This window comes from Lepisosteus platostomus, chromosome 16 (genome assembly GCF_059453375.1).
Source record: "Lepisosteus platostomus isolate fLepPlt1 chromosome 16, fLepPlt1.hap1, whole genome shotgun sequence".
Taxonomy (NCBI): domain Eukaryota; kingdom Metazoa; phylum Chordata; class Actinopteri; order Semionotiformes; family Lepisosteidae; genus Lepisosteus; species Lepisosteus platostomus.
This window is the reverse complement of record NC_142626.1, coordinates 12212346-12234606: the sequence shown is the minus strand read 5'-3', so window position 1 is coordinate 12234606 and position 22261 is coordinate 12212346. Positions and strand designations below refer to the sequence as shown.

The following is a 22261-nucleotide window of genomic DNA, read 5'->3' as shown; positions in this document are numbered from 1 at the left end:
TTTCAGGTTGCCATGGTCAAATTGTTCTGACTCAGTCTCCAGCTCAAACTGTTCTACCAGGAAGCTCTGTCTCAATCAGCTATACAGCCAGTCAGTCTACTAGTGATGATGTACACTGGTACCTGCAGAAACCTGGCCAGGTTCCACAGCTCCTGGTACATGATGCAACTAACCGTTATACTGGGATTCCTGATCGATTCACTGGCAGTTACTCTGGGACAGTGTTCACACTGAAAATCACTGGAGTCCAGGCTGAAGATGCAGGAGATTATTACTGTCAGCAGGACTATAGCTACCCATTCACACAGTGATACATGTCTGTACAAAAACCTCCCTCAGCTCTACAGAAGGTTCTCGGGCTCATCGAAAGGAACCACAGAGGACTGAGACTGAGAACAGCTGCTGATACAGGTGAACTGAACTGATTTTTTAAATTTAAATTATTAAAAGATTTTAAGTATATTTTCCTAAAGATGTTTTTTTCTTAAATAACAACATGGCAGGATGCTATTAACTCAAGATTGTTATAAGAGTATGAATTGTTAAATTGTTGGATCTCTATTTTCACTGGAATGTACTGTAGCATTGTATTTTATTTTGTTTATGATACATGTACAGTATGTTATTTATTCTTTGTATTTTTTTCATGTATTTTTATTGTATCTCTGTTATTCCGATATGCATCACAAAAAATTACTAACACCCAAGACGGTTGTTTTGGCTGTGAAGTTGACTTTGACTTACACTATGTGCCCTTTGCTCTTGTTTAATAATCTTACAATCAACAGCTTCTTACTTGGCTGTCGTATTTTGAGATCAGTGTCAAAGAGCTGGAATTTATTTTCCTGGAAATCAAGGACTTTGGTGAAAAGGACTTTGGTGAAATTCACTAAATCTGTTTTGTGCTTCTCCTGCAGCTTGTCTTTTTGTTATTGTACCTACAGTACAGTATATTTAGGAAACAAGAGGAGGCCATGAATGTTTTTCCAGCCCTGACTTGTCAGACAGTGGGAGATATTTTAAGTCCAGACAGAACGTGCTATAAAAGAATTACTGCTGAGGACACTGGGGCTCTTTGCTCAAGGTGATCATTGAAACAGAAATTAATCTAAAATTGTTTGACTAAAATAAATTTAATCATATCCTATTTAATCTTATTATTTTAGCACTATTTTAGTACTAGCATAATTCTCTCTCACAATGGGTAGATTTAAAAAAAGAAATAAATGTGTTTTCTTAGGCAGATCAATAAAACCTGCACAGTGCTTTAGTGTTATTTCTGAGCAACTAAAGTATTTGTGTTAGAAAAATCATGAACAAGAGATGTTTTAATCATTTTAAAATTCATCCATCCATCTTCTAAACTCTATACAATACAGGGCCACAGGAGAACGAGAGCCCATCCTAAAAAGCAGAGGGCACAAGGTGGGATACACCCTGCACAGGACACATGGCAAACAGACACTCAAAATACCACGGGCAATTTTCCCAGAAGCTCATGATTAATCCACCAGCTTGTCTTTGGACTGTGGATCATCCAGACAAAACCCACAGATTTGTTGGGAGAACAGTTAAGTCCAAATTATTTTGTGCAAAATAATATGCATTTCCTTTTCAGTATATTGATTTGTTTTTCTCTTTGTGAATTCTGTAAAGTATTTCAGACAAACTCTTACAAAACAGTTCTGATAATTTGAAAGTAATTGGTAAGTATTTTGACATCTTCAATGTGACAGAAACTTAAAAACCTGGCAGTTAGTTCACATGTCATTAACAATCAACACTAAATGAAGACAGTACAATATACATATGCTATTTAATCATATTGTTCAGAAAGGACAGCATTACCCCCTTGTAGCCTGGTCTCATCAGATCTCAGAAGCCAAGCACAGCTTGGCCAGATCAGAACCATAATGGGAGCCTTCCAAGGAAGACCAGGTTCCTGCTGTCAGTGGAGCTGCTGAACCAGGATTTACAAACAATCCCAGAATGATGCTGGAGCACAAGGATGCAGTGCTGTAGGAGCTGCTGTCCTTCAGATGAGACATTTAAATCAAACTCTAAACACTAACCTGAGATTTTGACATGATTGAGGTGAATAACAAACTCGTGAGTCTGTTCAAGAGAGTGGGAGTGGGAGTTTCAGAGTCATTGATTTCATTACCTGGTCTGTTGTGTACTGAAGGTACCACAGTGGACTGAGGCTGAGAACAGCTGTAAAGCTGCTATAGTTGAGCAGGGCCATTACATCATTCACTCATACAGTATACATTCATTCATCTTTGTAAAAAACATTTTTGCACATCCCTGAGATGCAGTTACATGCAAAAAGTTATATTACAGGGTCCAGTGTGCTGTTACTGAAGGTGGCATCATCCTGTAGAGTCCCAGACAGTATAACATTCCCCTGCTAAAAGCTGTAAGCACAATTTATGCACTGAGGTCTGTGAAGACAGGTCTGCTGGAATCTGCTGCTGCATCATTCTGAATGATAAATAACACAGTGTTTTTGCAACTTTATCACAGGGATATTCCAAGATTCACACCATGGAGCAAACCTTGTGCCCAAGTTTATTTCATGTTTTCCTGATGATTTTGTCCATTGTTTTTGATTAAATTAATTTCAGAATTCAACTATTGTTGTATTTTAACAGCAAATGACAGTTACTGAGATATTTTGCACATTGTTGTGTTAAGTCATTGACACACAATACTCAAGGTTAAGGTTCAAACAAAATCAATCTAATGTTGTTTGACTAAGTTAACTTTAGTCCTATTATTTTTAGTCCTATTACTGTATATGTAAAAAACTATATTTCCTTTTCAATATATTAATTTGTTTTTTCTCATTGTCAATTCTGTAAAGTGTTCCAGACCTAAGACAGTTCTGATAATTTGAAAGTAATTGATAAGTATTTTTACATCTAATCTGTGATAGAAAGTTTAAAAACTGGCAGGGAGTCATATTTGGAAAGTTTAAAACATACAGATGCAGCCATTCAAAGTGCGCGGTACAGACACGTACAGACACGCATCCTGACGCGCGATGACGCACAATACCGCGGTACGTTATTGGTTGACTGACAGGGGCACTCGTGGTCCGTTGGTCGGTCGTAGAAAGATTTACAGTAAATGTCTTTACTGTGCCCGTTTTAGCATTGAATATTTATATGGAATTTTACCACTGAAGGGAAATCTTAGTAGCTGAGCATAAAAAGAATAGGAGCATACTGTAACGCGTGTGAAGGCCATAAACGATATTAATTTTGGAACTTAAACATACAGTAAATGGCTGGTCTCGGTACTTTAAAGAAAACATACACACCAGTATTCCATTTCTCCCTAAACATTTTAAGCATCGAAGTCTTTAACTAACGTGATACAGGAGTCAACAAGCATACTTTTAGAATTTGATTAAAAGGGAATATAATATGGAATCGCGTATCTAAAGAAATTAATAATGATATAATTATATTCATGTACCGCAACACAAGAATAGTACACGCTGTACATTGTCTGTTGATAATTTTTCTGTAGTGCTTTTTCAGCACTCTGCATGTGACCTTGCCGGTGACGCTGTGGGTTTGGTTCCTAACTCCCACATCACATGCTCCGTGTTTGAATCCTGCTGGAGCCATGACTTTTTTTTTAACAAACATTTCCTTGAAAAAATAAAAAGTTTCCCTGGCTCAGAGATTAAATAAAACCTCACTCGCACCAAACAAATTTATATTTCTAAATATCACAACATGATCGAATTTAAGTCATTTTAATAACAATGAACCTAGGCGTTACAATATAAACATTTATATTGATTTAAATCACGTTTTGATTTAAATCGCAAATGCGGGTTTAAATATATGTGTTTTTTGATTCACAATCAGACAAATGGAACATAAATTGATATCTTTGTCTTCTAAGCATCTTAATAAACCTTCAGCATAGCTTTCACCCCGTTTAGATTTATTTTTCTTGGGATCTTGGGATCAAATGTGGAAAGATTAGATTGTAATCCTTTTTATTTTTAAAATACATTTTAGAAAAGTGTAATCTATACTAAAAAGCTGTACACCACCAGCTATAAAGAGAAAGAGAGAGAGAGATAGAGCACAGCCAGGAGAGACAGGCATTGCGTATCTAAGGAAATAGCAGTATATCCTTGTTCATGCACAAACAGTGGCATTAATTTGGGTGTCTCCTTTTGCCAGAAAGCTCTAAATTGCATTTTGAGTGTGGTTTTTGACTTTTTTTAAATTGCAAACCATAAATAAAGCTGATACTGTTTAGACTTCTAATTATTTTAAACTGTATTACAGCAGCACAATGCACAATGCAAACGTAAATTGCAAAAATGCACTTGGAATCTGTCCAAGCCCTACTTTGTCAGGCATTTTCTTTTACTGTAACGGACATAAGAACTCCCTTGCTTTTAACAGAGCGTTTCATAATTTCTAACTACGAAAATTATTTAAACTGTGACACTTATCATTCAACCAGAGCTCGAAATATCACAAGGATCCTCAAGAGCACAGCAAAGACTGTATTAAAAGTATATTAGTGACATACTTTAGATCTTTTTTTCTGAACCGGGGAAAATCTGATCATGTTTCTCTATAACAATAATAAAATACATTATTTTACATATCACCTTTATGTGATATCACCTTAAAGACAGCACATACAAGGGTTAATTGCACAATGGACCGTGCAAAGAAATTTAAAATAGTCTTCTTTAGGTGTGAGGGCAGGAGTGGATCGCAGAAGGCATAATCAGCAAATTAGGAAAACAAAGAACAGGACAGGTGAGACGTGTATCCAGAGAGTGAGTGATCAGAAAAAGAAACAGCTGTTACGCCCAGGTTTTACGCTCTCTCTACGCTCTCTCTCTCTAATCTAAGTGGTGAGAAAGCTGTGCTCAATGATATTTAAGGGACTTAAAAGTAAAAGGAGATGCTTCATATTGCTTGACTAATTTTAAGAACTAAGTTATAAATGCAGACGCTCTCTCTTAATATCTAATATCTTTTAGATTTTTATAGAGAAAAAGAGGCTGTACAGTATGCGTTAAAATATAAAAATTTACTGTCAACCTTTAAATCAACAATTGATTTAAAGACGATCTGTCAAAGCGCAATGAAACTTATTACTCGATTCTTATGGACTCCCAGTCCCGTCAGGGATTAAAAAATAACATGGATTTGCGTATCTAAAGAAATAAAAGTATACAGTAACTATGTAACAGTAACTCCACATTCCCAAATAGACCTAATTTCCATAGCCCTTTTGCAAAACCAATACCCCTCCCCTGTTCTCTCTCTCTGCTGGCGTTTGTAATCGTTTTGATTTTTAAATAAATTATAGCAAAGTCATGTATTTTAAAAATCTTAAGATTTCTTTATTTATGTCATTATTTAGTGGTTTCATTAGTGACAAAGGCTAAACTTTCTTGGAAAAATGTATTTTATGTAAACCATGTTTGCTATTAATTCATTTAGGGCTAGAATATGTTCATTGTCTTCCAATGAAAGAAGGGTTCCTTTCGTCGGGTTGACATTAGACATTAGAAGCTTGTCACGCCCGGACTGTTACACCAATGCATTAGCATGTTAAAGCGATTTCATTGAGGAGCCTAGCTTTTTTTAAATAGTAAGTACTGTACTTCCTTGGTTTTGGAGGGGGGGAGGTGTCTTTCGCTGGAAATCTCGCCCCCTTCTACTTTGAAAATACCTGTGAAACCGGTTTAATTCGTCACAGCCAGCACTCCCGCTGGCCGCCCACGTGTTATGCTCTTCCTTAATGTCTAAGCCGGAACACATCATTATATCTCATTTTGTATTTCTTTAAAAAAAAATGTTTGCCCAGTCTAACAGTATTGTTGTTATTGTTTTTATCCTGTAAAGTGTTTTGAGGTGCCAGCTTTAAAGGCGCCATATACAATAAAGTTCATTATTATTACTATTGTTAATTTGCTGGACAGAGAGGTGAACATTATTACGCAGAAGACAAAGATAGCGATTTACGTTGCATTGTGCACTGTGCTGCTGTAATACAGTTTTAAATAATTAAAAGTCTAAACAGTATCAGCCTTATTTATGGGTTTTAAATAAAGGCGATTTAAACGCAATTTAAATCAATATAAATGTTTATATTGTAACACCTAGGTGACTATTCATTGTTATTAAAATGACTTAAATTCGATCATGTTGTGATATTTAGAAATATAAATTTGTTTGGTGCGAGTGAAGTTTTATTTAATCTCTGAGCCAGGGAAACATTTTATTTTTTCAAAGAAATGTTTGTTAAAAAAAAGAGTCATGGCTCCAGCAGGATTCAAACACACAGCGTGTGACATGGGAGTCAGGAACCTAACTCACAGCACCACCAGCAAGGTCACATGCAGAGTGCTGAAAAAGCACTACAGAAACATTATCAACAGACAATGTACAGTGTGTACTATTCTTGTGTTGCAGTACATGAATATAATTATATCGTTATTAATTTCTTTAGATTCGCGATTCCATATTATATTCCCTTTTAATCAAGTTCTAAAGGTATGCTTGTTGACTCTGGTATCACGTTAGTTAAAGACTTCGATGCTTAAAATGTTTAGGGAGAAATGGAATACTGGTGTGTATGTTTTCTTTAAAGTACCGAGACCAGCCATATACTGTATGTTTAAGTTCCAAAATTAATATCGTTTATGGCCTTCACATGCGTTACAGTATGCTCCTATTCTTTTTATGTTCAGGTACTAAGATTTCCCTTCAGTGGTAAAATTCCATATAAATATTCAATACTTAAACGGGCACAGTAAAGACATTAAATATACATACATATATATATATACTGTATACAGTACAGTTTGCATACAGTAATATGTTTATGTTCCTAAATCAATCTCTTTTATGAGCATGTGAAAGGCATGGTGAATCGATTCTCAAAAATTACTGTACTTTGTATGATTGGAAACAAATGCGTGATTGCGAAATGCTGTGGTGTTACTTTTACAAAGATGGTCAATGAAAAAAAGAATGTGGACCAGGACAATACTTTGAGTTTACAGCTTGTCCAAGGTCATTCATTATTAATACTATTAGTAATATCTTCATTAAAGACTTTGATGGCGACAGCTCAAAAATGACAGGTTGAGCTTTATTAGCTCCACCTTGCGGAAATTCCGGATACTATTATTTTACTTGCGGCATTATAGGAGAATTTACGGTAACTCGCGGTAGACTGCGTAAAGCGCACCGCAAAATGATGCGGTATCGCCCGCTTGTTTTGAATGGCTGCATCTGTATGATAAAGATGGTAGGTTGTGTACTTTTGTCCAACTGAGCAATCTTGCTTTTATAAAATATACCGACTTTTTAATGTTTAATGATTAACATGCTGTAATACACAGTTGAAAATAATTAAAAGTCTAAAGAGTATACAACTTAAATTCTTAATTGGAAAAAGATTGTCCTTCAGCAGTGACGAGTTTGAAACCATGCGTTTTCTGGCAACAGCTCCAATGCTGTACATGAGAGGTTAAGCTTTATTAGCACCACCCGGCGGTTTTATAAGGTGATTCTGATTCTGATTCTGATTTATAAGGTGATACTGTTATCATAACTGAGGTATGATGTGTTTTGATGCGTTTTGACACGCCACGTCCACTGAGTTTTACTGCAGTGTGCTTCGCTCATTTAGAATGGCTGCATCTGTATGCATTTTTGTGGATGTACGTGTATGTGGGGCAGTGAGGTGGCTCTGGGGCTAAGGATTTGTGCCTGTGGCTGGAAGGTTGCAGATCCAAATCCCACGGCTGGCAGAGGAATCCTACTCCTTTGGTCTTCTGAGCAAGGCCCTTAATCCCAACTGCTCCAGTGGTGCCGTATAAATGGCTGACCCTGTGCTTAGGCTCCAAGCTTCTCTCCCTGTATGTGTCTGTGTTTCTCATGGAGACTAAGTTGGGGTTTGTGAAAAGACGAATCCCTAATAGAAGAAAATTGGCCAATAAAGTGAACTTAACTCTTTTCTTGCCTCCACAGAGCTCCTATGTCTCATGAATTTGTCACAGTAACCCATGTCATTAATTTGTAATAAACTGTCAGTTCTCTACAGCATTTTGACTAACCCTGTACATGCAAATGATCATATAAAGCTGAATACCACAAAGACAAACTCATAATGGTTTCCAATTATGCATCTTTTGTTAGTATTGCGTTCAACCTCTTTGTTTACTGAAACTCTTTCTTTACTGTTTTAATTTAGATAAGGATCAACTATAGTGATGTAAAAATCCCCATATGATTCTATGGCTTTACTTATTAAGACATATCTGAACTTCACCAAGTCCTCACCAACTCCTACCAGTAGATATATCTAACCTCGCATGATAGATAGCACACACTTATTTTACTTTGTCATGATTTATTCAACAAAAAAATCCGACAACTTTCAGAAGCCTTGTGTAAAACAGTAAGCCTTACTGCTTCCATATCAGTTATGAAGGTAATTAGAATCTAAAGAAGTTCAAATGATTAGCTGATCATCAGGAATTGCTTCCTCCTGTTTTTCAAATAAAACAAATTGTCAGTTTGGTCCAGAGCGTTACTTGAGTCTGCTGGTTTCAAAAAGCAAAGAACGGGCTCTGCATAAAGCAGACCTTAGACTTAGTCAATGATTGTGGTGCTGATATTAAGAATGTGATAATAATTCCACTTAACCAGGCTGGGTTACATTTCTCGTGTAACATTTGAAGCATTTAACCTTATTGCAATTAAATGTCAGGAAAAGGATATTAAAACTCATCTCCTTAATCAACTACGGGTTTAACAAATGTAATTGGCAGCTCACATTGTGACAAGCCTGTTACAGGAGACCAGCTACCGTACTTAACTTTAGCACATTCACAGGTGCCATCTTGGAAACATACTGTAGATTAGCACTTTCAATAAGGAAAAGAGTACAAGTCTATCTGCTATCTTCTAGATTTCATGATTTAACATGTTCCGGTAAACTGAACAGTTGTACATTTGAGCAGAAATGGAAGGCCACTTAATGAGAAGGTTTTCATTCAGCATTGGAAAAATGTGTATTGATGTATGTACTTTTCTCTTCTATATCTAAAGCAATGAGGAGTGCCCCAGGGTTCTGTTCTTGGAATCTTCACTCTGTATCTCCTCCTTTTCATATCATCATCTACAAATAGCATTTATGTTTGTGGTCAAGTACACTGATGACAGACGGTCCTTACAGCTGTAGTGTGCTCTCACGAGGCACCAGTTCTGTAGGGTTTGGGCATTTACAGGGACAATTATTAATTGTAGCCGTAAATCACAAAATGATTATTTTAATGGCTTTAGAATCCAACCTTGCAATATAACTCAAACAACGCACAAACACAGGTACTAATACACGAGGATACATTTATTAATACATAAAATATGCATATAAACCTAACAGATCTTATCGTGAGGGTTATCAGAATACAAGAGATATATATTCAGTCAGTCACAAAGAGTTACACATATCAAGAGGACATACGTTCGGTATATCATTCATTTAGACCGTTTCGTCAACGAACTTGGTTATAACTTCTACATTAGATACTCAAAACAAGTACAAACAGATGCAGCCATTCAAAACAAGCGGGGAATGCTGCAGTATAACACAGTGGGCGTGTCGCAGTACACCGCATCATACCGTATGCAAATTAGATTATGTTAATAGTATCCAGAATCACCTTGTAAAACCGCCAGGTGGAGCTAATAAAGGCTAACCTCTCCTGTACAGCAGTTGAGCTGTCACCAGAAAACATCGGTTTCGAATCCCGATCACTGCTGAGGGACAATCTTTAATCAATTAAGAATTTAAGTTGTATACTCTTTAGACTTTTAAATTTAAACAGTGTATTACAGCATGTTAATCATTAAACATTAAAAAGGCGGTATATTTTATAAAAGCAAGATTGTTCTGTTGGACAAAAGTACACAACCTACCACCTTTATCATAAATATTTTAATTAAGCAGGAATATTTTATCCATCAAAGTCTTTACCGAAGATATTACTAATAGTATTAATAATAAATGACCTTGGACAAGCTGTAAGCTCAAAGTATTACCCTGGTCCACATTCTCTGTAACCGTCTTTGTAAACGAAAAGAGTTTATTTTTTCATTGACAAAAAGTAACACCACAGCATTTAGTTGATCCGATCACGCGTTCGTTTCCAATCATACAAAGTAATTCTTGAGAATCTCCGATTCACCATGCCTTTCACATGCTCATAAACGATATTAATTTAGGAACATAAACATATTACTGTATGTAAACTGTACTGTATATTGCTGGTCTTGGTAGTTTAAAGAACAAATACACACCAGTATTCCATTTCTCCCTAAACATTTTAAGCATCAAAGTCTTACATGTTGTTACTTGGGAAACGTTGTTACGTGCTCCTTCTGACCATATTAGGATTATATACTTTGTGAAAAGTGATAGTCTTTTAACCTTTTCTGTGAATTTGCTTGTTATCTAACAAATGCACACTTTTAGAATTTGATTAACAGGGAATATAATATGGAATTGCGTATCTAAACAAATTAATAACGATATAATTATATTCATGTACTGTCTGGCGGAGTAAACTGAAGAGGTTAGTTAATGCGACACGGAATAATTAAGAATTATCACCTCTTTTTACACTTGAGAACATTCCACTCAGTGGGCGGTGCATTGTTATCTCAATCACCTGCTAATTCGTTTTACACCACTGGACGACAGGAGAATGCGACTGTACTGTTGAAAGATAGGGCTGCTAGGGCAATAGGATCCTATGCAGGACTCAAGACAAGAGAAAGACACTAAGCAGATACGCTAGGCAAAAACGAAAACCAGGAGGCAGGTGAGTAGGTCGGAACACGGGGAGACAAGGAGGAAGCAACAATCCAAAAACACTAGGCGAAATCGGATCCAGGAAGCAGGCGAGTAGGTCAGAACACGGTAGTACAAACGAGAAAGCAGCAATCCAAATCACAAGGCGAAACCGAAAACGAGAAGCAGGCTAGGAGATCGAAAAGCAAGAGATAAACGCGCACTAGGGAGCTCAAAGAGAATCCGCAATAGTGAGAGAGGAAGTGAGGAAAAAGGAGAACTAAAATAGAAACGGGAGAGAAAGATGATTGGCATTTACTTGCGGCGTGAGCTTATTTTACAGGGTGTGCGCGTGGGAATGCAAGAAGGAAGAGCGGCGCGAGTGGAATGCTTAACAACTGTATCTGTACAGAATGTGTGTTTCAATCAATACAGTAATTGATTAAAATCGCAATCGCGTGTTTAATTAAATGCCTTTTTTGATTCACAATCTGAAAATGAAAACCGCAGTAAAGTCACCTTGAATTTTAAAAAAACTATTTTGGCACGCCTGTAGCATTTTCACGAAACCTCCTAGAGTTGTGAGAACACTTGCTTTGTGTATAAAGTACATTGTGAATGTTTTCACAGCCTTCACTTTGTCGTTTTTATGCCATTTTTTTTTTTACCACGCACGAATATTCCTATGTCCATATCTTCGCAAGGGAATCAGTGCGAATTTTAATACTAATTAAATGACCACGAGCACTTTCCACCCCCTCTACATTCTCAGAGTAGAACAGACTAACCTTCTAATGAAAGAAGGTCCACCCCCCCACGGACAGGAAAATTGCCAACAGGCACTTAAACTTAATATGGTCGGTAACAGTAAACAGTAACATGGTCAGAAGGAGCACGTACAAACATTTCCGAAATAACTACATGTAAGACTCTGATGCTTAAAATGTTTAGGGAGAAAGTGGAATACTGGTGTGTATTTTTTCTTTAAACTACCAATACCAGCCATATACAGTCTGTAACGTAGGGATTTCTATATGTCTTTATTTAGTGGTTAAATTAATGACAAAGGCTAAACTTTTAGCTTCAGTAACGCGTACGCCGTATGGCATATGTGTTTGTTTTGGGTTTTGCTTGTTCACATATCTCCCCTTTTTATAAAACGACATGGTTGAAAACTGTTCCAGAGCCACTGTTGTTTCATCAGTGAAAAGTACATCATGAAATGCCTCTCCCTGTTCAATCCACTGGAAAAAAGAAAAGGAGCATAAAGCGTCTGATGGTCATAAACGATATTCATTTAGGAACAGCATCAGATATATGTTTTTAACTGCACTGCATCGAAGAGAATACCATAGTGTGTTTTTTTTTTACTCCCTGGCGGAAACTGGCTTCCATAAGAATCAGTATGGCTCAGAGATTAAATAAAACTTCACTCGCACCAAACAAATGTATATTTCTAAATATCACAACATGATCGAATTTAAGTCATTTTAATAACAATGAATAGTCACCTAGGCGTTACAATATAAACATTTATATTGATTTAAATTGGGTTTAAATCGCCTTTATTTAAAATCCATAAATAAGGCTGATACTGTTTAGACTTTTAATTATTTAAAACTGTATTACAGCAGCACAGTGCACAATGCAACGTAAATAGCTATCTTTGTCTTCTGTGTAATAATGTTCACCTCTCTGTCCAGCATATTAACAATAGTAACAATAAGGAACTTTACTGTATATGGCACCTAGAGATGGCTCCTCAAAGCGCTTTACAGGTTAAAAACAATAACAACAATACTGTTAAGCTGGGCAAACGATTTTTCTTTTTTAAGAAATACAAAATGAGATATAATGATGTGTTCCGGCTTAGACATTAACGAAGAGCATAACACGTGGGCGGCGTAGCGGTCGGCTCCGGCTTTCCCATCTACTGTATACCGATGCACTGCAAATACAACCCCCCTCTCTGCTCCTCAATGAAATCGCTTTAACATGCTAATGAGTTGGTGTAACAGTCCGGGCGTGGCAAGATTCTAATGTCAACCCGACTACGGCGAAAGGAACCCTTCTTTCATTGGAAGACAATGAACATATCCTAGCCCTAAATGAATTAATAGCAAACATGGTTTACATAAAATACATTTTTCCAAGAAAGTTTAGCCTTTGTCACTAATGAAACCACTAAATAAAGACATAAATATAGAAATCTTAAGATTTTTAAAATACATGACTTTGCTAAAATTTATTTAAAAATAAAAACGATTACAAACGCCAGCGTAGAGAGAGAACAGGGGAGGGATGTTGGTTTTGCATAAGGGGCGGGGCTATGGAAATGAGGTCTATTTGGAAATGTGGAGTTACATGTTCTGGCTCTGATTTATCATTGTTGAGTATGGAGTGTTGAGGTATTGTGTAATGCTTTATGTTGAAAATTGAGGTGAATTTTGTTTATAATAAAGAGGATAAACTGGGATGGGAGGAGGGTTTGGTTTTGCATAAGAGGCGGGATTATGATAATTGGAGGAATTTGAGAGAGTTTAATGGTTTGATATATTTGATTTTGTATTGTGGCTGTTATCTATGTTTTGGTTGGAATTATGTTTATATGGTTGTTTTTGTTGGTTGGTCGTTATTATGGTTATTAATAATACTGTAACGCAACGGGGGCTCAGGCGGGCGCCCTTGCCGCATCTGGTCGGCCCAAAGTATAGGTGGCTCGAACCCGGGACTTCCGCGTCTCTCTGCAGCGACCTAGCCCCGTGAGCTAAAGAGAGATCTCTCTACAGCCCAGTAGCTGTAGTCCTGCTATCACAGGGAAGGGCGGTGACGTCACCTGCTCTGGTACGCCGGCTCTTACACAGTACCTGTCGGCCGTAAGCGTTACAATACGATCTATAGTTGAAATCTGAGCCTAAATAAAAAGAAAAAGCATTTTCAGAGAGCAATTACGCTGTGTTTATGTAGAATAAGTGATTAGGTTTATGAGCAATCTAATTACTTATTCGTTTAAAACGCTATATAAAATAAAGTTTATTATTAATTTGCTGGACAGAGTGGTGAACATTATTATGCATAAGACAAAGATAACGATCCTGATCAGTTTAGAAATCTGTGTACGCTGTTTTTACTTCTTAATTAAACTTTTAAAATACACGTTTTGAATAGAAAGAAATCCTCTTCCTGGTACAGTACTGTATGTATAGCAAACCAGCACGTTTTTTTTCTCCAATCAGAGCGGTGTCAGATGCTGTCAGCCAATCACCATTCTGAAGCCCTACCATAATCTCTGGTATGGGGAGACCCCAGAATTCTGTCCGATAGTTTATGTAGATAGATGGTAGATACTTTTATTGATCCCGTGAGGGAAATAAAGTAAATCATTTTCATTTTAGGAAATTATTAAACACTCGGTTAAAAGTAAAGGAGATTGTCTGTTATAGTGGACATAAAAACAAGAGTTCGCTGGCATTATATCCTAGAAGACACAGACCGGCGCCAGACCGGGAGAATGCCCGCAGCGTAAAAGAAAATGCCTGATGAACTAGGGATTGGACAGTTTCAAGTGCTTGTACAATCAATGGAAATGTTCAAATAAATGTGCAAAAGAAATAAATCATTTATTTCTTTATCATATTGGCTAGCTAATGTCCCCTCTTTGCTAGTTAGTGGCTGTGTTTCTGCATTGGGTAGCAACGGGTGACTGTTCTCAGGCAGAAGATGCAAACAGCTTAACTTTTGTGTTAAATAATTTTTTTAAATTAAAATTCATTCTATACAGCAATCGCATATTTGGGTACCGTTTCATAAAACTTTAATGCTTAAAATATTTAGGGAGAAATGGAAGACTGGTGTGTATTTTTTCTTTAAACTACCAAGACCAGCCATACACAGTACAGTTTACGTACATACAGTAATGTTTATGTTCCTAAATTAATATCGTTTATGACCTTCAGATGCATTATGCTCCTCTTCTTTTTATGCTCAGCTACTAAAATTTCCCTTTAGTGGTAAAATTCCATATAAATTTTCAAAACTAAGCAGATTAAAATGTGCACAGTAAAGACATTAAATGATTAAATCTTTTCACTACCAATCAATGCACCACGAGTGCCCCCGTCGGTCATTTTGGCCAGCCAATCACTTACAGCAGTGCCCTGCGGTGGCTTGTGGGTAGTTTACCGTACCGCGGGTTTGTACCGTGCATTTTGAATGGCTGCATCTGTAACTCTTAGGAATTAAATTGATATCAACTGGTTGGGATAACAATTGAATTCTCGAGCTGTAATGCAGTAAAGTTTAATACTCATCCAATCTTTGGGGAGTCAGATCTCCTGCGGGCACAAAGAAACAGTTGCAGGCTTGTTGCTGTCCAATCCGCACTCTCTGGCTCGGTACCAGGCTGTGCTGTTGCGGCTTGGTGGAGACTCATGCGGCGCTGCTCTCTGAAGACTGGCTAGTTAGTGTTGGCTTTAACTAGCGAAGTTGTGCTCAGGAGAAAAGATGACTGTGGGTCCCAGCAGGTCAGGAAGAGGACCTGTTCGTTCCTGATGAAGCGCTAGTTCTGAATAGTGATTCAGCTGTCCACAGTTCCGACCTGTTCATGAGGCTTGCTGCTGGTGCTAACCTCGGGTGGATCCTTTGGTTACTCGTGGCAACCTCCGCCCCCCATTTGGGAGCTGTCCCTTATCAAAAGAAAACATCTTTAAATCAGCCTGCATGAAAAGCTTCTCTGTTGCTGCATCACAGAGATGAAGAGAGAGATGGGACCTCATTTGGGAAAGCACAGCAACACTTAATTCTGTCTTTTAATAAGCCTCGCCGCTACACAGCATATCCTTAAAATCGATTGATAATAATAGGTCAGAACTGGAAGACTGTGTAGCAGCAATGCTTATTAATAACACAAAAGTTAAGTGTGGCTGTCCCTTTTTCCAGTGGTCTCTCTCCCTCATCTCTGTGGTGCAGGTCACAGAGAGGCCATTCCATGTGGATTCAGATTTAAAGTGTTTTTCTTTCTAATAAGGAATAGTTCCCAGAAAAGGTTGTGCCTACCCTGTCACAATGAATGGCTACTCCTGGTGCCAGGATGTCTGCTCAGACCTGACAAGAACCTAGTTTACAACCCTAGGGTCAGAAGTCAACGTTAGTCACTTCTACATTTGATCAACCAATCAGGAACCTGCAAGTCTTGGTAATCGCACATACTGTAGGTATCCAATGCCTGCCAAACTGTCAACGAATGAACGACCATAGTTGCTCTAGATAAAACCAGCTGCAAGGCCTCAGAACTTTGCTCCTCCTCTGTGTGTTCTCATGCTCAACTTGGACAATCACGCGACGTAACTTTCATTCTAAGACCCAAGCCAGGAGGACGCCCATGCGTAAAAGACAGATCTGCTCGAGGTTAGCCCCGCAGCTGGCCTCGTGAATTGCTGGTAACCTGCCTTGAATGCCTGCCTGATCAATGAGCGACATATGTTCCGAAGTGAGTCGACAAGTGAATCCTATTCGAAACTAGCACTACGCTGGGTTGAACCAGGTTTCTTCCCTTTCTAGAGTGACTGTCTGGACCACAGTCACTTTCTGTGCACAGACTGTTACTAATCAGCCACTCTATTAGTAGGTCCTCAGAGAGCAGCTGTCCGGCGTGCTGCCAATAGAAATCTCTCCTCCTTCTTCCTGACTTAGAGCTGCACCAGGATTGGTTTGGAACTGAGCCGGAGAACCGGGCTACTGGACGCCACTGCGACAGAGCCTGCCAGCTCGTCTTTTGTGTCTATGGGAAATACAAGTAACCCAGTATTTTGCATTGCATCTCCAGAATTCAATTGTATCTCTACACAAGTTGATATCAATTTAATTCACATACGTAATGTATATAATTTTCAGTATCTAATGTAGAAGTTGTAATCAAAAAATGGATTAACAAAATGGTAGAGCTGAATAGTACTGAACGTATATTCTTTGTTTTGTATCTCTTCATGTCTATATATCTTGTATTTTGATAACCTTCACCATAAGATCTGTATATGTTTCATATTTTATGTATTAATAAATCAAATCAAATCAAAGTTTATTTATCAAATGCACAACAATATGGCGTGGAGCAGTAGTTGCCTACTGTCTAATGTCTTTTTCTGCGAGCTCACAAAAATTACAAGAATCACAAAAATCACAAAAATTCACAAAAACACAAAAATCACAAAAAATTTTAAATTGAATACAACTCAATGTGAGTAGAGCTGTTATGTGTCCGTGGTGTATGCAATATATACATGTAGTGCAGTTATGCTAAATATAGTAAGAATTGTGTGTCTATGTAGCCATTACAGGTGATTTGCTAAGGAGCTACAGGTTGGCTATTTAGCAGTCTTATTGCCTGGAGGTAGAAGCTGTTCCGTAGTCTGTTGGACTAGGACCGAATGCTTTGGTACCATTTACTGGACGGTAGGAGGGAAAACAGTTTGTGACTGGGATGACTGGGGTCCTCGAGAATGGACCTGGCCTTCTTCAGACATCTAGCTGAGTAGATCTCCTGGATGCTTGGTAGCTCACAGCTGGTGATAAGCTGCGCTGACTTCACCACCCTCTGCAATACTTTGTGATCTCAGGCGGAGCAGTTCCCATACCAGGCAGTGATGCAACCAGTCAGGATGGTCTCAATAATGCACCTGTAGAAGTTGGCCTAGATATGTGATGGCATGCCGAACTTCTTTAGCCTGCGGAGAAAGAACAGGCGCTGCCGTGCTGTCTTGACCACGGTGTTGGTGTGGTGGGTCCAGGTTAAATCCTCTGAAATGTTAACTCCCAGGAACTTAAAGCTGCTGACCCTCTCCACTGCAGTCCCATTGATGTAAATAGGTGTGTGGTCTCCTCCCTGATGTTTCCTATAGTCCACAATCATCTCCTTAGTCTTACTGATGTTCAGAGAGAGGTTGTTCTCCTGGCACCATACTGCCAGGGTTTCAACCTCCTCCCTGTATGCAGACTCCTCACCATCTGTAATCAGGCCAATGACTGTTGTATCGTCCGCAAACTTGATGATGGAGTTTGAGTTATGCCTGGTGACACAGTCATGGGTAAATAAGGAGTAGAGGACAGGGCTAAGCACGCAGCCTTGGGGGCTCCAGTGTTTAGAGTCAGGGTAGAGGATATGTTGGTGCCCACCTTCACCACCTGCGGACCTTCCGTCAAGAAGTCCAGGATCCAATTACAGAGGGAGGTGTTCAGTCCCAGGTCCTGGAGCTTGATGACGAGTATTGATGGCACCATTGAATGCTGAGCTGTAATCAACAAACAGCATTATATATGTTCCTTTCTTATCCAGGTGTGAGAGGGCAGTATGGAGGGCAGTGGCAATAGCATCTTCTGTTGACCTGTTCTGGCGGTATGCAAATTGCAGTGGGTCTAGGGTGTCAGGCAATGATGTATGCTTTGACCAACTGCTCGAAGCACTTCATGATAACTGATATGAGTGCAACAGGGCAGTAGTCATTTAGGCAGCTGACTCTGGATTTTTTAGGAACAGGGAAAATGCTGGTTTTCTTAAAGCAGGAAGGAACTATAAACTGAGCTAGAGAGAGATTAAAAATGTCCGAGAAGACATCTGCCAGCTGGTCTGCACATGCCTTCAGAATGCAGCCAGGGATGGCATCAGGGCCAGGAGCCTTGCGTGGATTTGTCTTTTTAAAAACGTTACACACATCCGCTCTGGATATGATCAGTGGGTTTCCGTTTTGGATTTCTGGAATCTTCCTGACTGGATCTGCGTTGCTGACCTCAATCCGAGGGTATAATGAGTTTAGCTCATCAGGAAGAGAGGCAGACTGTTGTGCGATTTAGCTGGGTTGCGTTTTGTAGTCTGTAATGGTGCGTATACCACTCCACATGGTCCGTGCGTTGCAGCCGTGGTAATATGACTAATTTAACTTTGTAGTTGTATTTAGCTATTTTGGTAGCTTTCCTGAGGTCTTATCTGGATTTTTTGTATTTACCCATATCGCCAGAATTGAAAGCAGCTGTCCTAGCTTTCAGTTTGGCGCATATCTCACCATTTATCCACGGTTTCTGATTTGGATATGTGCGAACAGTAATCCTGGGAACCACGTCTTCAATACATTTACTGATGTAGCCAGTAACATAGTCCGTATACAGATTGATATTATTTTCGGCAGCTTCGCAGAAGATCTGCCAGTCAGTGGTAGCAAAACAGTGATTTAGTATAAAATCTGATTCATCTGACCAACGTTGAATGGTTCTTAACACTGGCCTCTCCTGTTTAAGCTTCTGCTTGTAAACAGCAGAATGGAGGTGTGATCGGATTTGCCGAAAGGAGGTCAGGGGAGAGCTTTGTAACCATCCTGGAAGGGAGTGTAAACATTGTCCAACATGTTCGTTCTGCGCATTGGGCAGTCAATGTGTTGATGTAGATTAGGCATTGTTTTTTTCAAGTTTGCACCGTTGCAATCACCCGCTATGATGAATGCCCCCTCAGGATGTGTATTCTCGTGTAAGCTTTTCTATGAATACTTGCATTCATTATCGCAGTAAAAACACATATTTTTTAGAATACGCTTAATAGGGTTAATAGTTTTCCTTCTATCAAAGAAAGACTCCTTTTTCCAAAATAAACTAGTAAATATTGTGTATTAGCGATGATTTTTGTTTTCTATATATATTACACTGTATTCAATGTTAAGTGATATTAATGTAAGTTTAGGTCCTATTAGTGTTTTGTTCAGTTGAGTGGTACATACTACTACTACTACTCCTATTTCAATAATAAAAATTATTGTTTACACTTACATACAGTAGTGTTATATAATGCTTTTCTGGACACTCCACTCAAAGCGCTTTACAGGTAATGGGGACTCTCCTCCACCAGCAATGAGCAACCCCACCTGGATGATGCGATGGCAGCCATAGTGCGCTAGAACACTCACCACACATCAGCTCTCAGTGGGGAAGAGAACAGAGAATGAAGCCAATTCATAGATAGGGATTATTAGGAGGCCATGATCGGTAAGGGCCAATGGGAAATTTGGCCAGGACACCAGTGTTACACCCCTGCACTTTTTGAGAAAACACCCTGGGAATTTTAATGAGCACAGAGAGTCGGGACCTCGGTTTTACGTCTCACCTGAAGGGCAGCATCTTTTTACAGTATAGTGTCCCCGTCACTATACTGTGTCTTTAGGACCCACATAGACTGCAGGGTGAACACCCCCTGCTGGTCCCACTAACAGCTCTTCCAGCAGCAAACTTAGGTTTTTCCCAGGAGGTCTGTCACCCAGGTACTGACCAGGCTCACACCTGCTTAGCTTCAGTGGGTTGCCAGTTGTGAGTTGCAGGGTAACAGGGCTGCTGTCACTTTTGAACTTTTTAAATTTGTTACAGAGAAAGATGTTACAGACTCCTGGTTGCAATCTGTAATTAGATTTTGGTGAGGAAAATTAGTTCAGTACATGTAACTATTATTCTAACATTGCTCAAAAACTCAGCAGCATCTGAAAAAGCATTAATAATGCTCTTTCTTTCTCCACTTTTATGAGTTTTATCAATGATCATACACCATGTGTCACCTGGAAACACACTAAAGACCACTACACAGGTCAAAGTAACGCTCACATTTTCATAGCCAACTTTACCACTGGCTATGCCAGGATGGAGTTTACAAGTTTTTAAACATTTTGCAAGGTCTTTACCATGACATAGACTTGGTTATCTTTGTCATCTTCCCCGCAAGTGGAAGTGGAATCCGGTTAGTTGACCAGTAATTGACCAACGAAATCGATACTGGCGAACACATCACATAATTTGTGTCAACAGGGCCTAAGTGTATGGGTACAAGCTATCTGGAGGAAAAGCCTTTTTAAAGCTGAAAGGTATTATGCTCAATGTGAACAATTGAGAAAAAATTAACTTTCAGAGTCTGCGGAACTGGTTTTTGACTTTGCCATTAACCATTAACCTGTATGATGAGGACAGGGAATTTAAACACATTTCTATTCAGCAGGGGATAGTGCATGTTAAAAAGGACCAGCTCATCAAGAACCAGACATTAAAGAAAATGCAGAAGGTGGTGTATGACAAGCCAGCGGTACAGGAAAATTTTACATCGCTTCCATATGGATATTAATACGATGGATATCAGGTTAAAGCACCCTTTTTTGTGCATTTTGTCCAGACCTTTGAATTGTGGTAAAAGTTATTTTTTTACATGACTTGTAAACCTGAAAACATTGCCTGGTGTTACAGCTGCTGGCAACCTCTTGCTTGTGGAATTGCTTGTGAAATTCCCACACATTAGTTTAAAGAAGTTGAAGAAACATCAAAATGTCAGAGTCCGGGTGTTGGTGAAAGAAGAGCTGTTTATCCGGATGCATACAGGAGATCAGCTTGGAGAAACTAGTCTCTCCGAAAGATGTTGCTCAGTGCTTTTTATACAAAGTAACAGACAAGCTTCCTACTTTTGACATAGATTACCTAATCCCTAAAATGAATCATTAGTTAACAGTCAACCTCGCGTAGATGAAAACAACTTCTTATTAAGACTTTAGTTATTGCTTACATTCGCAAAACAAGACATTCAACTTCCCTTTTTACTACATGTAGGACATGAGCTGTACTTTTCCAGTGACCTATAGATGCCCCCTGGTATGTTTCCACTTGCCAGGGTTATAAGTGTCATGCCAAGTACACCCAGTATGCTCTACTTCTCTCCTGTTTCTAGTTCCCTGTGATTATTCATGTCTTTCTGGTGTGTCTTGTTGTGTAGCCTATTTAAGACCTTACTGAGTGAATGAGAATACCTCTCCTGGCTCTTCTTTGATAAAATTCCACAACAGTTTCTATACGGCATTTCCTGAACAGAGTCCGGGCTAACCCCCGTCTCGCTGCAAAGCATAGGGTCTTTTTTGCTGTCCTGCCATTCCACAGTTCGTCCCTTCCAACGACTGTGATAATAAGCAGTTAGGAAGCTAAAAGACAAGCAGTTTGTTAGCTTTTATAAAATGTATAACATTCCTTCAGTCCCTCCTTTAGAACATATTTGTTTCCACACCACTATGTTATAAACAATGAGATTCTTGTCCTCCTCATGATTATATTGAATTGATATTGAATGATTATATACAGCTTAATGACAGTGAATACATAAAATAAAAAAATGATTAGTAATATTAGGTCATAAAGATATATTCTACCAGTGATCCTCTCCAGGCTCCAAACACAGACTCCAGCCACTTTCCCACTCCCCAGTCATTAAGATTATAGTCGTGATATTTTTGTCCAACATCATAGATGTGCTCTGCTAAGTCCATGATATGTTCAGAATTGTCTGGAACATAAGTACTACATACAACTGCTTATCACTCTAATAGAGGATGGACTAAAA

General features: G+C 38.7%; 1 long non-coding RNA gene across 3 annotated transcripts in view; it reads left to right on the top strand.

Moving 5' to 3' along the window:
• The window catches only part of LOC148646885 (uncharacterized), a 33377-nt gene that overhangs the window by 273 nt on the left and 10843 nt on the right, over positions 1 to 22261 (top strand). For 2 of the 3 annotated variants that reach the window (XR_015927651.1, XR_015927650.1), the window contains exons 2-4: positions 7 to 411; positions 918 to 1084; positions 1380 to 1570. This is a non-coding gene — a long non-coding RNA (uncharacterized LOC148646885). Of the gene's footprint in view, positions 1 to 6; positions 412 to 917; positions 1085 to 1379; positions 1571 to 2526; positions 3246 to 22261 lie in introns of those variants that run through there. The other variant, XR_015927652.1, reaches the window with a different exon arrangement.